The sequence below is a fragment of the Falco biarmicus genome, chromosome 2 (genome assembly GCF_023638135.1).
Source record: "Falco biarmicus isolate bFalBia1 chromosome 2, bFalBia1.pri, whole genome shotgun sequence".
In the NCBI taxonomy this organism is placed as follows: Eukaryota; Metazoa; Chordata; class Aves; order Falconiformes; family Falconidae; genus Falco; species Falco biarmicus.
This window is the reverse complement of record NC_079289.1, coordinates 121,827,061-121,843,819: the sequence shown is the minus strand read 5'-3', so window position 1 is coordinate 121,843,819 and position 16,759 is coordinate 121,827,061. Positions and strand designations below refer to the sequence as shown.

General features: G+C 38.5%; 1 protein-coding gene across 1 annotated transcript in view; it reads right to left on the bottom strand.

Moving 5' to 3' along the window:
- The window catches only part of CMSS1 (cms1 ribosomal small subunit homolog), a 236,720-nt gene that overhangs the window by 182,912 nt on the left and 37,049 nt on the right, over nt 1-16,759 (bottom strand). The gene's annotated exons all lie outside the window — the stretch shown is intronic.

Genomic DNA, 16,759 nt, shown 5'->3' with positions numbered 1-16,759 from the left:
GGGGAAGTAAACAAGAAAACTGATCCTCATGACCCAGGGAAGAAATTCATCCTAGTACAGCAAATCAACACAACCTATATTAAATCCTGAAAAAACAACTACAATTACTCTGGCTGATGGGATTTAAAGAATTCTACATTGTTAAGAACTTGATATCTACCCCTGTTAGAAGTCTCAGCTGAGAGAACATCTCATCTTCTCAGCATTAGAAAAGGTAGGTTGAACCCAAACATGACTGTGATATTCAAACCAATGTCACTTTATAACTGTCCTCAAAATGGTTCATACCCACTGCTGTGTAACAGCCCAGGTATGACAGACAGCAGGAAGGTCAACACTGATTACTCATGCCACGGTTTTTAGAACCAGCTGCATCGTTGATGGTCATCCTTACAATATGTTAGATCTTTAGACATTTTCCTGTGTCTTGCAGAAAGATGCATCAAGTGAACTAAGAACAAAACTAAGGTTTTGTTAATGAAGGTTGGGAGAGATGCATAAAGATATTGCTCCCTTTCAAATTCTGGGCAGCAAATTTAATGGGATTTCAGATCCGCAGGTCTGTAAGTGAAGCAGACAGCTACACCTCTGATCAACGCCCCACAATTTTAGTGCTGAGAAGTCAAAGGTAAACCAAGATCTCCCAATGTCCTGATGGCAAAACAGACAATACAAGTTAAATCCAGGAAGAAGATACCAATTTTGTCAGCACCACTAGCTCAGTTTACAAATAAAGCAGTCTGCTGAAAACAGCATTCAGAAAGCCTCGGAAAACAGCAAGCCTCTTTCCCCCACCCCAACATACAACTCTTGCAACAAATACCCAAACCAGCTCCTGAATTCATTCTAAGGACACACTTGGCCAAAATTTTCTCCAAAACAACGTATTCACAAACTTGAACACGAGCATCACTCCACTGATACTTGAACAGACTGTCTATCTGAATTCTCTACAAAGTAGGCAGAAATTGGGCATGTTTTCAGAAGTCAGAGCTACACACCTGCATGAAGCTTCTTTAAAAGCTCCAAAGACATGTTTTAAGCAGCCAATAGGTCACACAAAAGAGCAACTGTTCATAGGGCAACCAACTGGCAGATCTCCTGGTGAGAACAAGTTCCTGAAGCTCTGCTGATCTAGTGAAGGATTTGTCACTTTATTAGGAACACGTAAGATTCCTGGTGGCATAAAAGCACAGCCTTCAGCCTTCAGTCAGGGAGCAGCAGCAGCTGGCCCTCACCCAGCTTTCACTATATGGGGATTGAAATAACACAGACCAGCAAGAGTTACAGCTGGACACAAAAGAAACGGGGGGGGGGGGGGGGGGGGGGGGGGAGGAGTAGTTTACGTGTGCTGAAAAGTTTGTTGGCACTACACAAGAAATGACTGCCTTCGCTCCCTACCCAGCAGGAAGCCCGCCAATCATGACACACAGACTTGCTGCAACCCTGTTGCTTACAAAGGCTGTACAAACCACTTGCAGTTTCTCATGCTATAAAAATGTTGCATCTTGTAACTACAGGTTCCTGGTGCTGGAATACATTGGTGTAAGAGGGGTGCACCAAGTCTCTTCTGCCACCTGACAGTGGATACTAGTTGCTAAGTTTTAACCAACATACTGAAGCAAAAAGCTCTATTTCAGACAGGACAAACATTTGTCAAATCAAACACACAGCATTTTATGCTGGTGTGATGGCCAATTCAAGGAAAAAATCATATTGGCTGAAAGAAAGCTTTATAATACAAAATGTAGTCACTCCTCATTGATTACTCACTCTGAAACTCAAACAGAACAGCAGATGGACCAAATTTCTTTAAATGCACTCTATAAAATTGATTCATAATTAGGAGGCTGGGCCCCACAACAAGGATACAAGTCCTTGTCCCTTCTGACCTGCATCACTCTAGATCACACATAATTAGTTACAGGATTCTGTGCACATGGAAGTGATTCCACCACAGTCAACTTACTATAAAAAAAACCTATGGGACAAATGAATGCATTTACACTTCAGTAAAATAAGACACACAGAAGCTACCAAATAGAGTATATGTAATAATTTTCCTGAAATGTCTTTTTTCCTCCAAAACAAGTAGTACATTATGTTCTTTAAAAACAAAAAGGAAAAAAACAGGTCCCCCACCCCATATTTATAAGAAGGAAAAAACCCAAACAACCCTAACCAGCTTCACAGATTCCTACAAATTCCAGATGCATTTTCCTGGCTTTTTACTCACACAGGTGACAACCAAAATAACATAAATAGGTTTCCTTTCATAACATTTGTTTTCATTCCTTTTGCTGACAATATTTGTGATATCATTTACTCTGGTAAAGAAACCACCTCAGATTTCTCAAGTTTTCAGAGCATTAGTTGTTAACACAGAACACTAATTATTGAGGGTATTAAAAAAAAAACACCCTAAAGGTGGCTTTTTATTTATTTTTAGAAGTTTAATAACACTGCATACTTTCTGAATTTAAGTAAGATTGGTAAAGCATCTGCCCTCCTTCTCCCTAAAACAGGCTACATTTGCTGGCATAATGCAATCAACTTGTAAACGAGTATTTCTTTATAATCTCACATAGGACTTACCACCTAAGTATTAAATCACTAGACCCTAAAATCCCAGAGCCAGAAGAGGTCAGAGAGAAAAGCAAACAAAATTCAAACATCGTATAGTCAGTTTTCCTTCTCCAAGCAAGGACTGAGATCCCCACCAAGTCCAGGCTACACCATGGCCCACCAGCCGCTGAGTTACAGTTCTCGAAGGGCCCAGCACTCTTCTGAAGACAGGCCGCACTTCTGAAGGCAAGCATGGTAGGAGACGTCCTCCATGTTCCAACAGAAGGAATACAGACTGGTTTCCTCCTAAACATTTTTTGAGACCACATCCTCTGGACTGAGGAGTTTTCGGATGCAGGCCAAAGTTCCTAAACACACATTTTCTATCTCAACAGAAGACTTAATAGGACCAGGTTTGATTTTTACCTTCCAACTACACTCTCACTTGAAATTGATTATTTAAGTCAAGGCACAAAATAAACCAAGGAAATAGAAAAAGCTACCCATGTTTTCTCCACATCACAGTTTGAGAGACTGCATTTTGCTTACAATTATGCACAGATGTGTGTGCAGGGTAGAAATGCTTCTTTGACTAGAGTTAGCAGGTTATTTCAGCATGTATTTCACACTGGAAACGTGATTTTGGATGATGCCTGCTTCCAGGACAGCTAGTCTTTTCATTAAGCAGTAAATCTTAAGTTGCATTAAGCCATAAACATTCTTGCTAACTTAATAGGGCAAAAAAAAATCCACGAAACTGAATATTAAAATACAGTAGGCTTTCAATTTTTCCTCTTTTAAAATGAGAATATGAATGAAGGCAGATCTGTGTTTTTGCATCCAGATTTTTCCCTCTATTCCTTGGCAGAGAGGGTCTGAACCTCGCACATCACCTTCCACTCCCTCAGAGAGCTCTTTGGACAGACATTAAGAAGGAACTACAAGATACGAGCTACATAAAGAAAAGCTGAATAAATGGAACATACATTTTTGTCTTTAAATAAATCAGTCCCTCAGAAGTTAAGTGTACCAATTATGTGGCTAACGTTAGGGCAACAAATTTTCCCTTGCCTTCCTATTGCCATATGCCTGTCATTTTTTTTCCCTACAGTTTCCACTCACTGTTTCAAACATATGTTGCCACTTATGTGCCAAGAAAGGAATCTCTGAATTACCCCCTTCATGTATGATGAAATGGCAGACTGAATGGAGCCAGAGAGAGCACCATTAGCAGTTATTCACACTTCTGTTTTCTCTTAACTTCCTCTTCTCCGAAGTTTATTCCTCCTATGCAAGGGCATGTAGAACTATAAAGCCATCCATGACTCATGCTGCAAAATATATAGCTGCAACCATGTACTAAAGAAGCATTTTTAAATTTTTTTTTTAACGGCCACCTTAAATAAACTTTTTCTCCTTTCAGTTTCCAGATGGAGGATTCTTTTGTGAATCGCTTACCCAAGCATCAACACTGGTGATCCAACATTCTTTTCTTGTAAACTCACTGATCAGTTTACCAGTGGTTTGCATCCTCTCTCCCTGCAACTCCTGCTTCCCAGGGTCAGCCTGGGTGCACACTTCACAGTTCCATAGCAGTGGGCCTCAAAAAACATCTATAACACTACCCTTGCTCTTCTTCTTCTGCTGCTCAAGAGAAGACCAAGAAAAGATAAAGTCCTGCATACAATTCTTCAAACGGTGTGTGTGTGTGTATGGGGAGGGGGGGGATGTTTAAAAAAAAAAAAATCAGTAAATTGTGAATGGAGGGAAAAAACAGGATGCACAAACAAACAAAACGCAATTCAGTTTGGTGACTTAAATTCCCACGGTGCCAAGGCACCCATGCTCCTGAGGGCAGTTCCTCTGGCCCCCTGAAAATCCAGCTGAGTAATAGTCCATTAGGATACAATACCTTCATTACTCTTAACAACCGAGTAGGAAAAAAGCTATCCAACTAAATGGATGCCAGCAGCTACCTTTCAACCTTGCTAACATTAAACAGGGGTAACAGGAAGGTAGTCCATCAAGAATTATTTTCTTAAAACAAGTTAAAAATAACCAAGTATTTCCAGGAGTCACTCAATGACAAATACAGTGCAAAAGTAGATGTGTTGGATAGTTACAAGAAAAACAAGAAAAATTACCAAAACATGTATTTTTCATTAAATAAAAAGTGTTATTAAACTCAAATGAACTCAAATAAAACTAATACCATCAGCGTTTTCTTCACTGACACTCTTGCACTGATTATCAGCATCAAAATTGCCATGGGGTACCACTTTTTTTTTTTTCGGGGGGGGGGGGGGAGGCAGTTTGTGTGGAGTTTGTGTTTTTTTTAATGTGAGGACATACAGATAGAAGCTTTCAAAGCCAAAAAAACCCACAAACCACCATATATTCAATGCCAGAAAATTACTTAAATTGCATAATCAGAGGTCAAAGAAACACCTTTTGCCTCCATTTAAATTCTCAATACCACAATAAAACCAATAAAGATGCACAGCCTGAAGCCTGGTATTACTTTTTTTTATTTTGTAAGGATGTTGTTAATTACCTAAAGGCATGGGTTCACACTAAGAATAGAAACTATCCAACACATCTTACTTTTACCCTGTGTTTTGTTATTGAGTGACACTCTTCCTGGACATGCTTGGTTAATTTTACATGTTTTTTAAACATGACTGTCATCCTAGGGTCTTACGTTTGTTACTTCCAAGGTATGCTACGAAACCAAGAAATTCATGTAGAATAATGCTTTTCCTCAATTCTCAGAGTAGTGGCCCCGAAGTGAAGTGATGCTATGTTGTTCTTATTCTTCTTCAGTGCTAAAAATTTCCGCCCTTACTGATACCAACCTCATCTTTTCTGCAAGTTAACAAGAAGTTATCACATTTCTTGATAAACAGAAACAATTAGAACATAGCTCAAACTCTCATATTTATGCTGATTCAGAAGTGAAAATGGTAGAAATCCTCCACCACTTACTTCCATCATTAATACGAACAAAAAGGGCCTCACAACACACGAAGCTGTTTTTCAATTGCAACTTTCTTCAGAAAGCATATGAAGAAAAGGAACAGTCAGCAGAGTAAAGCAGAAAGTACTGGGTCCCATAAAGTTTCAAATGACTCACTGTTAGTGAGGGGATGCAAAAGTTATTTGGTCCTTTTGCTGAAAAAGGAATATTCAGGCTTAAGTCAGAGAGGCCAAAAGGCAGGAAAGTCACATGGCAAGCTCCACTGCCAAAGGACAGAAATCCCACCAGCTGATGTTCTTCTACCAGTATCGGGGGAGTGGAGGAATCAATCTCATTTCCCTAATCTCATTTGCTTAAACATACATCAGTAACATGTATATTTAGCTCTCCAAATTAACAAATAATCTTTTTGTCCCAATGCCTGCTCCACAACTGGTGCAAACATCACCTGGAAACTGAAATAGAAAGATGCCTACATGAGTAACTGTCAGGGAGAAAATGGCACACATACGCACCCCAAACCTTTCTAAACAGAACTGCTGATAAGTAAAGCAAGTTGGTAGGATACTAAACACCACCTATTGCTCATCCAATGGATAAAAGCTGGAACTTGCATTCATTTTATTTCATCAAAAAATTTAATACTAACTATATTAATTAAGCCTAATGAGTACTCATCCATGCTCTGTCCTGTGGATGAAAGCGGGGAAAAAAAGGTGAAAAAAAAAAGCCTAAGAACCACACTGCCTGCTGTGGACAGATAAATATATAATGAAGTTTTAAGTAAGTCTTTGCAGTGCTTGCCTTCCTTTCCATTTGAAGATCTTCAGTATTACATGCACTTATGCCCCAGTTGTCCACAGTATCTTGTTTCAAGATTTGATGGGAGCACTGACCATCTGGAACTAATATGGAAAAGAACTGGGGGATTCTATGAAATGACCACATGAAATTTATTATTTCTGAGGATACACTGAGATAGGCACATTAACAAAAAAGTTGCCAACAAGTTACCACTCCTCTGCAAATATATCTCTAAAGCAAAGTCAATACTGATGGATGAGACACACTGGTGCCTAATTAACTCTGGGAGCAGGGCAAGAGGGAAAAGAGAAGCAAAATCCATGTATTTGGGTTCAGTCAGTCTTTTGACTGAAAAACACCTTCCAGTCCAAAAAAAGTACACAAACCCAAAGGCTGACTACTGGTTTTAATTTGAAAGTTTGGTGTCATTTTACCCTGAAGCCACACATAAACACTATGTTAAGACAACACAGTAAATTGCCTGAGATTATCATAACATAAAGCTCTAGCTTTTAAATGTTGGGGTTTTTTTATTTTGGTGGGCTTTGGTTTTTTTTTTCTTTTTCTAATGTGGTCTCATTTCCCACAAAGTAGGGACTTACCTATTTATCTTATTTAAGGTGAGGTTTATGAAGTCCAGATTCATTAAAACTAGACTGAGATCATACAAAATACCATGACAATCAATAGAAGACCATACTTTGGTATCACTTCCATATAGCCTGAGAACTACAAAACCCATATCACATTTCTCACAAAAAAACTTGTCTTAGTTAAAATCAGACTGGTTCTGAACTGGGACAATTGAAGTTGCCAGATACATAACGATAATATTGCACATATGGTCCTTAACAAGTGAATAACTCTAGTAAGTGCTTAAATTAGCTTAGAAAGACAAATTTAATATTCCATAACCAAAAAAAGTTTCTTTCCAGTATTTATAAGTGGATCACTTTCCAATAAATTAAAACCACAGACTTAGTGGAAATTGGTCTGCCTCCTTTGAATTCATTAACAGGAATTACACCACATGAAATTTTAGCAAATCAGTCTACAAACATATCTGTAAAACTCTTCTAGTTCTTTTTGTTTGTTTCAATGCATTCAAGTACATTTACAGAAAGAAGGTGAACTCTTAACCAATTTAAAATCTTATTTTCTTCGGCCACACCCTTCCCAAGTGAATCCTATCCCCAGTCTATTATTTCACTTTGCAGTTGTTGACAGGAAGGTTAGGAAATGGTTAATTTTGCAAGATTACACCTTCCATATGCAACTACCATTCAGCATCCCACCCTAAGGGTATAATCAACCAATAAATACTTTGTTCTGGTTATGTAATGTGTGTATTTGATATCCCACTTGAGAGCTCTTTTAGATGTAAAGACAACTGTAGTACTGACTTTGCAAATAAGATGATGTAATGTTACTTTGGAAGTAACAAAACACCTGAGCATGCCCACAATTCAAAAGCCTGAGCACATTTCAGTCTGAACCATTCAGCTGCTGGAGAGCTGTCTCCCCCTTTCTGGTTTGTTTGCTCTGTAGCTCTTACAAACTTTCTGACATGAAAAACAGAATCCCAACTGTCTTCAAAACTAGTCACACAAAAACACACCCAGAACAACCCACCTTTTTCTGAAGTTAACAGGTTCTCAAAAAACAGAATAAAAACCCTCTCCCAACTTGTATTTATGACTAACAACATGAAAAATGTATTCTAGAAAACTTCAAGCAATGCATATACCCAACAGGCAGCAGTCAACACATGCAAGATATGTGCAATTCTTAAGAGAATTTGTATGTGGAAATCCAACCTGTAGCAATACACCTGTAGCTTAAGAGTTATGAACATGTTTAACTGGGGATTCACATTCAAATGCTGCAACTGAACACAATACCCAGTACATTCTGTTCAAAGTAGAAACATTAATAGCCTATAAATGTCCAAAGACCACGTGCACACACACACAGTTTTTAAAAGGACTGTGACTTCATGGGGCTTTAAATACAGCATTATTCCAGGTCAATGACCAAGTGTTTTTTAAAAGAGGAAAAAAAACCTTTCTGAAAGTAAAATGTTCAAATAGTCACCAGAAGAATCACACCACAGAACAACAAAATTTGATTATCATCTCAGCAAAATCACTCTCACTGAAGAGGTTACTATGAATATTTGAGAGACAGAACAATGTCAGGGTCAGAAGAATTAAGACAGACAAACAAATCAAGCCCAAAGCTCTACTGGAAAACAAAGTGGGCATTTTTCTTCATTGTGAAAGATGTGACCATTTTCACCATCCTCAATGCCATGAAACTGACAGCAATAAATTGGCCCTATTTGAAGAGTCCTAAGATAACTCCATGCAGAAATGCAAGACACAGACGTTTCCCTTTCTAAACTCAAATTAATGCCAAAGTAAAAAGTATGCATTCAAAACTGTGTGGACTACTGCCTGATTCTGGACCTCCTCCCTTTCCCATTGACCTCCCTCAGGGAACAGAAGTGCAATCATAAGCCTCCCTGCATTCCAGTACAAATGCTAAAAATGGCACTTTAATCATTCCTTTCCAGTCACTCCACTGGCAACTGGACATTGGCATCTTCACACAGTCCTCCCTCCACCGTTTAGTAATCCAAGTTTTCTTCTTTCAACATGGCAAAGGCAAACTGGAACCTCACCTGACAAACGTTAGCCTCTGTTACTGCTTTTGGCTCCTGGATGAACTTAAAAATCAAGAGACTAGCACAGACTAACACAAGAGAACAGAAAAGATTTGTTAATTACCTTGTGAAGTAGTTCAAGAAAAAAAAAACAAAAACACCTTCACCTGTTCCCCTGCGGTTCTGAAAAGAAACAAATTACTATACTTGCTAAACATGATTTCCCATCTCCCTTTTGCCTGCTTCAGATACTAATGCTACTCCCTGAAGCCTGTAGAAAGGAATTCACTACCCAAAATGGGCAGCTTTCCCGCTTTTGAGAAATACCTAAAACAGAGAAGATCCTTTGGAACCATCATCTGAAAAAGCTCAGAAGTATCCACAACTCCTTCGTGTACATTTGCATATGCAAACTTTTCAGAGCAATTCCCAAAAGGTCTGGAGGCATTTCAGAATTCACTCCCACTCATACCCTGCTCTCCTCCAGCAAATCACCTGGTATGTGTTTCCACAGGCCTCTCAGCTGTGAGTGTTTCTGCTCCAGGGATACCTATCCCCATCAGGAATGCTCCAAGTAACCACCAATCACACTGACCACTGAGCAAACTATACATAGCAACATCTTTTGAGCTCTACTTCCATTGATTTAGATAATACACAGATAGCTACAAGTTCAGGCTCCACCTACGTTCCCAAGCCACAAGGTCAAAGACATGTTATAACTCTCAAACAGAGTGTTTATTCTTGTCAAGCTCTGTACAACCTTATGTCACTCTGGACACACCTTAGGCTTCTAGCAAAATGATTCCTATTTTGGTAGAGTTGGATCCATGTATGCTCCTCTTTACTCAGCAGCAGTATCAAGGAGGACTGATTGGTTTTATGTGAGAATAGCCTCTGCTTGTCTACTATAGAGATTCTGAAATAAAAACAAATAAAACCAGAAAGAGAGGGTAAACCAAAAATCCATCAAAGAACAAAAAAAAAAACTTCACATATCCTAAAACACAGACATCTTGGAATAGGAAAAGCCAACTTGAATCAAGTTCTAAGAGGTCACACACAACTGGGTCTTGGTTAACCAACACAACATACCTTAGCAATTCAGAAAATACTATTTTGCAACTTCTAGTTCTAGGACTCTGTTATACTTCATCACGTTTGCCACACTTCTTTATGTATCACTTAAAAAGTTAAAGTCAATAACAAGCATTGCCATTTTTCACAAAAAGGCTGCAAGGAGCATCCCAAGTACTATATTACAATAACTAGAATTGCTTTTCTCCCTTTGCCCTTGCTACTGGCTAGAGTTATGCACAAATATTTACTTATACATACAGTTACATATTTATTGGGGATGGGATAGAGGGGACACATGGGGAGCAACCCGAAGATTAACAAACTTACCATGCTTAAACTCTGTAGAGTCACCCAAGAGTACCAAGGTCTGTATTTTATTGTACTATCCTTGCTAGGAAAAAACAGCTATGTTAAAAAGATATGCAAGGGAACAACTTGAAATTATAACCCCATTTAAGAAATCAGCTTGTTTAATTTTTTATTGAATAATAACACAGTCTGCTTATAAGGTAAATCATTAACATTTATCAAACATCCCATGAGATTTCGTAGCAAAAGAAGCCACTTCAGAGTTCTCTTACACGAAATTGCATCACTAAAAGAAAGAATCCACATCTCCACATTTAATGAAGTCTACACAGTTCATCATGATCACACACAATTTTTTTCATGGACTGTAAACTGTCATCTAATTAATATTAATCTTCATATTATCGGCTTCTGAGTTCACTAGCCAGAGCAAACAGAAGCCAGAAACAATGCTCTGTCAGAATGCTTTCAACTAAGTTACCAAGGGGAAACAACATTAAAAGGCACAGAAACTTCATCCTTACAGCTAAAAATAGGTAGCTGAACAAAACAGATTAAAAATAAAAGTACTCAACTAAAAAAATCCCACAAAATAAAGCAGACCATAGAGCACTGGGGAAGGTTGCAGGGAAGACTGAAGAACATAGGATTTTAGGGACTAAAAAGGAAATTTTGTCTTTCCTTTAGGTGCTGCAAGAAAATTTCCTTAAATCACTTCTTTGTGCTTGAGTACAATTTTCAAGCATAAACCAATCTGTAGGTTATTTGAGCATTTAATTCATCTCCTGAAAGACTTTCTTAGTAAATCCTGTTGACATAACATCCAGAGACCTGAGATCAATAAAAGTATTCCCAGATAACGACACAACTTTAGTATTGCTGAGTTTAAGGTAACAGTTTTTAATGCAGACATGTGTCATGCAGGCTGCCATAAAAAAGTCAAATTAATACCCTTTTGTATTTGTTCTCCTTTCTCACTCAAGGGTTTTGTGAAATTTTTGTTGCAGACTAGAGCTACAGAGAATCCGAGTCTGCTAAATACATTTCCCCAAGCCCAAGAGACTCCTTGAACAGTACCTGCTGTGGGCAAGACTAACACAAAGAACTACATATGACTACACATTAGGAGATCAAGAAATTCTGTAAACACTTTTCCAGACTACAGAATTGAACCACACAACCCAGTCACATTTCTGAACTATGAATCCATCAGATAGCTCAACAATTCTGAATCCCAAAGGAATCAAAGTTTTACAAGTAATATTACATTGCTAGGAATCCACAATATAAACCCGCCCGTATAGGACACACTTGCCTCTGCATTATTTCAATACAGATTCCTTCAACAGGTATCAAAATCACCAATAACCTGAAGTACTGTGCTTTAAACAGGGACTAGTGTATGGCTACTGCCATCACAGAGAATAAGGAAAGCCTTTTAAAAATGTGGGGTTTAGCAGGAATCCTAAGAGGGAAAAATTTATCAATGCAGAAAAAAATGTCTCTTGTTATGTAGGTTTCATAACATAAATGCCAGCATCTAGAGGCCTGTGGGCCCAAGAGGATGTTTGTGTTTTACTCAGCTACTGCACGCAGGCCAACAAAAAAATATTTTCTCTCCTTGCAAAGTTTGCCTTCCTCAGCATCCATAGTCATTCTTTTACAACCTTTCAGACAAGCCCTCTTTAACAGCTGTATTTTCACTGGGTCAAGCAGTAGGAAACAAGAGAAGCCTACTCGGGAGAGTGGTAACAATGAAATGTAAGACTCACAATACATTTTGATCCTGGACTCTCTCTACTTAATCACTAAAAAGAGTATGACAACTTTGCACTATTCTACATATGGTATAAACAGCTCCAACAAGCCTCCTAACAGTTCCTTAGCTGCATACAAGTCTGAATTCACCTAAGTGTGTGCGCCACAAGCTTGCGTTCCTAAAGAACACCATAGCCTCAAGTGACTCCTGTAAAATTTGCAACCTACTAAGAAATGCGCCGAATATCAAATCCCTCCTCCTGCGTGCTGGGCTTTGCACTCCAAGGCATTGGTGGAACAGCACCACCCAGCAACAAGTGAAGAGACAACAGATGCGAACGGAAAAGCAGAAGGGAAGATATGGTCAGTGATACGGTCAGCAACAACTTCATCTACTTCTTCACCTCATGCACATCAAAACTTTGAAAGGAGCATCCTCCACTGACACCATGTTCAATCCACGTCTATGCAAAAAGTTAACTTCACTCAAACCTGTGTGTTTATTATTCAAACAAGACTTAAACTGCGCAGAAAGAGGTCTGATCACTTCGAACAAAATGGATTCATGGCTGAGGTTAACATGTACAAAAGATCTAAGATAGGGAGGGATTCATGTGGAGTCAGACCTGAAGCTCAAAATGCGTCAGTCACACCATTTCACTGAGGTTCTACAAGAAGAATCTTGCTTTTACTGAATTTCAAAGGAGAGGGATGAAGGAAAGTAGGAAACTAATCAGAGTGTCACATATTTTTTCCTGAGGTCTAATGACTAAAGACAGACATTTAAAATATGTTCTACTTCCAAGCCTGTTCACAGACACAGAACTTAGTACCTCCCAAGGAACCTCACCGCAACAGTCTCCACATGATTACAACTCACTTGTGCTATTCCAATAATACTGAAATGACTGTCATGCTTCCAGAAATAAACAGCCCAACTAGACAGGCATACTTGGGGGTGGACTGGGGCTGGTGGTGGTAGTATATATAATTAAAAAAAACTCAGTGCAGAATACCACAACCAAAACAAACCTCCAAGCCCAACCTGCTTCTTAAAATACAGTATATTGTGCAGAGTTTTCATAGACTAAAGTACATTATCTCATTTCATTATGGAGACAAGATTACTTGGCTATATATGGTTTATATAGACTAGGGGAAGGCATACATATTAGATTTTATTAACCTTTGTTCATAGTAAGCTCTACCATGCGAAAAATGTCTTTTTCATAAAACATTATCTTATTATTCCTCTTATACAAGAGGAAACCATCTCACAAGCTGATATGGAGCACTTGCCAGTTCTCCTTAGGAGAGAAGTCATTAGTAGTTAAGAGATGTAGTCATCAACTTCTCAAGGCGGCGCCCAACAAAAAGGGATCTAATTATCTCTAATATTTGGCTAGGAATTTTATTTGTATTTGCCAAAAAAGAAAGAATAATGGAATCTGCAAACAATAGGAGTGTTTGGGAAAATATTTCTTCCTGCTGCCAAAAAAATTTAAAAAACACAGTAATGAAGATATTAATCTCTTTCTGTTCATGGTACATAGTAAAAGACACATGAATCTAAAGAATGTTTCCTTTAGAACTTTTCTCTGCTTCTCCCCCCTGCCTTCCACATGCAATTTATCAGTTGTCAGTGCATTTCAACTGTCACTTAGCAGTAATAGCCTCCATATTTCTCTTTGTAATATTCAGAAATTAATCTATGCATTAGGATATAAAACACTAAAACACTCTTTACTGATGAAATCTAAGAGAACATCAATCAAGACAAACTGGACCAAAAATTTTTGAAGGATTCTATCAATCCAAGAAATAATTACAGTGAGCCGCCTTCTACTGAGTTAATGTCAGAACTCCCATAGCCTTCAGAGACAAGGCGGAGCATACGTTGGAGAAAAATCCTTGAAGTCACATGAGTTATTAAAACATTAAACATCAGATCACATTCATGCAAGCCATTAAAATTCAAATTATCCATCTTGCATGTGTTTCAGTTCTCCAGTATCATTTGCAAAGCTTAAGCAGACCACCTCCAAAAAATCCAAACAGTTTTAAGTAATGTAAAATGCTAATAAAAGCTTTAACAGTATTTGTACTTCTGTAGATGGCTATTTTTGGAATATTAAAGTAACCTAAAGATTTAGACACCAGGGAGAATTTCAAAAGCCTGAGCTTCAACAATACCTAAATGAAGTAAATGTGACCAAGAGCCTGATTCAGGCAAGCATTTCAATATATCATTAAAATCACGCTTACGTTGAAGTACTTTCCTTTTTCAACACAAATACACAGGACAATGTTTTAAAGTGCTTTGCTGAACTGAGGCCCAAGTTCTTATTTCCTTTATTTATCTTAGATACAAAATGGCTAAAGGAAGGGTTCAAATGGTGCAATGGATAGGCTATGGGTTTAAGGACACTGGAACTGCTGCTATGAATTGCCACCGAAGAAAAAGGAAAGAGAAGTAGTTTAACAACGGAAGTCATGGACAGAATTACATAGTTTAAGTCTAACCAACAGCCTCAAAGTCTTTTAGCTTATTTGTCCTGTCTTTTCCCTGCCTGCTACAATATTCCATCTTTCCAGCTTCTATTTTTTGCAAGTAAAATCCTAAGAGAACGTGGGCACAAATCACAATACAAAAATATAAGCAGAGGGAGCAGATGAAAGCCACTGCAAGCAGGCTGCAGGGAGCAGCCCCACATTGTCAGGGGATGCATCAAACAATCTAAATAAGGTTCTCAACTGGTCTCTAATTTCTACAAATCCACAGTTTCTTTTGCCGTCACAATACTTGCAAATGCACCAATTCTGAACAACTATGTCTAGTAACTAAGGAAACCAAATTAATTTTCAGGGAGCAATGGAGAATGAGACAGGCATATGTGCCTACCCAAAGGCTTTTTCTTTTTTTCCCCCCCCTCCTTCAGTGAAGTTCACCAGTGCCAGGATTCCACCTACAGATACTGAAATACACTGTAAAAAACACAGTAAAGGAAGGCTTCTCAGCAACTCTATTCATTGTCCCAGATATAAAGAAGCTTTTCATGGTATAGTAATCCAAAACGTGGATTTTTAATGATATAGTTCCTTAACAGGGCTTGGAACAGTACTGTACCCTGTCCTTCACTAAATTGTAACAATACAAGAGAAGGAAGTCAGGTCATTACACACTCAGCTGATGCTCTTTGATAAAGCTGTTTTGCAGAAGGTCACAGATATGCACTTTTGTATAACAGAGAATTAATTAAGGAACTAAAAGTACATGCTTTGGCCATCCACAGATGTAAACACAGACATAAACAGGAAGATTTGCATTCCCTACTCACTGCTCTAGCCTGCCCCCAGACTGCCAATAAACTTAGCACCAACACTATCTAAAGCTGTGTGCCTAGCAACTCCAGAACAGAACTGGACCATAAGAATGAATTTTTGATTACCAGCTTTTGAGAAACCCTTTGCTGTTTATAGTCTACAGCAAGTGTTTCATGTGGGAGGACAAAAATGCAGGCAGTTTTCACAGAGATAGAACAGAGAAATAAGGTGTGTGCAGGTGAAGGGGAAGATGTGCGAGGAGGAAAAACCCACAAAAAAACCCCAAAAACCCAAACCAATTGCAAAGGGAAGGAGAGAAAAAAAATTAACCAAGTTAAACACAGAAACAGTAGGTTCCACTCTAAGCATCTGTATGCTTGTACGCACACACATATATGTAAAAAAGAATGTGTGCACATTTCAAGTCCTAGCTACCTTTCACAGATCTACTTCCTTGACTCCCCCCCACAAATCTTACCTGGATACAACATCCTCCACAGCCTGCTCTAAGACAATACCTTGCACCTGCAGTTGTCCTGTCTTTTTAAAGACTCCCAGCAGAAATGGTGAGTTTGTAGCTGAAGATGAAGTCAACTCCATCTTCTGCATATCAAGGTCACCTGGATGAGCTTTTATGTAATTCAAATTATCCACATTGGCACAACACTTTTGAGAAAAATGATACAAAATCTTAGTTCCCAAAAGCATTGGCCAAGCAACTGAACAGTCTGATTTTAGCTAAAGCACAGGTTATTTTTTTTGTGTGGATTTGATTATTTCCTATTCTAGGGAACTTTAATAAAGTATTATCCTGGTCTGTCCATTGGTATATTCAAACAAGACACCTCATTATCTCTGAAACCATTTTGGAAGGGCGGTATGTAGGTATTGCGCTATTAAACAGATTTGGAAGTTTTCTGAATAAGAACCCAAATCTGAACTTCCTCAGAAACTTACAAGGGGGACACAGCAGGATCATCCATACACACAAGTACCATGCTCTGAGTAAGTCTACCCAGTCACAGTGAAAAGGACTGGCTGGAATTTTCCCACTAAAGCATAAATATCTTTTTCAGGCTACACTCAGGAGTAAATATGTGCAATGCAGCTAAGAGATGCCTGTCTTTTTAATGAAATGCAAACATTTTAATCACCATTCATCTTCATACCTACAGACGTTACCCCCAAATAAGTAAATTCATTGCACTCAAGTACAATAAAACACACAAAAAGCAGACAGTAGGACGGCTTAAGCTACACCAAAATCTATCTGAAAA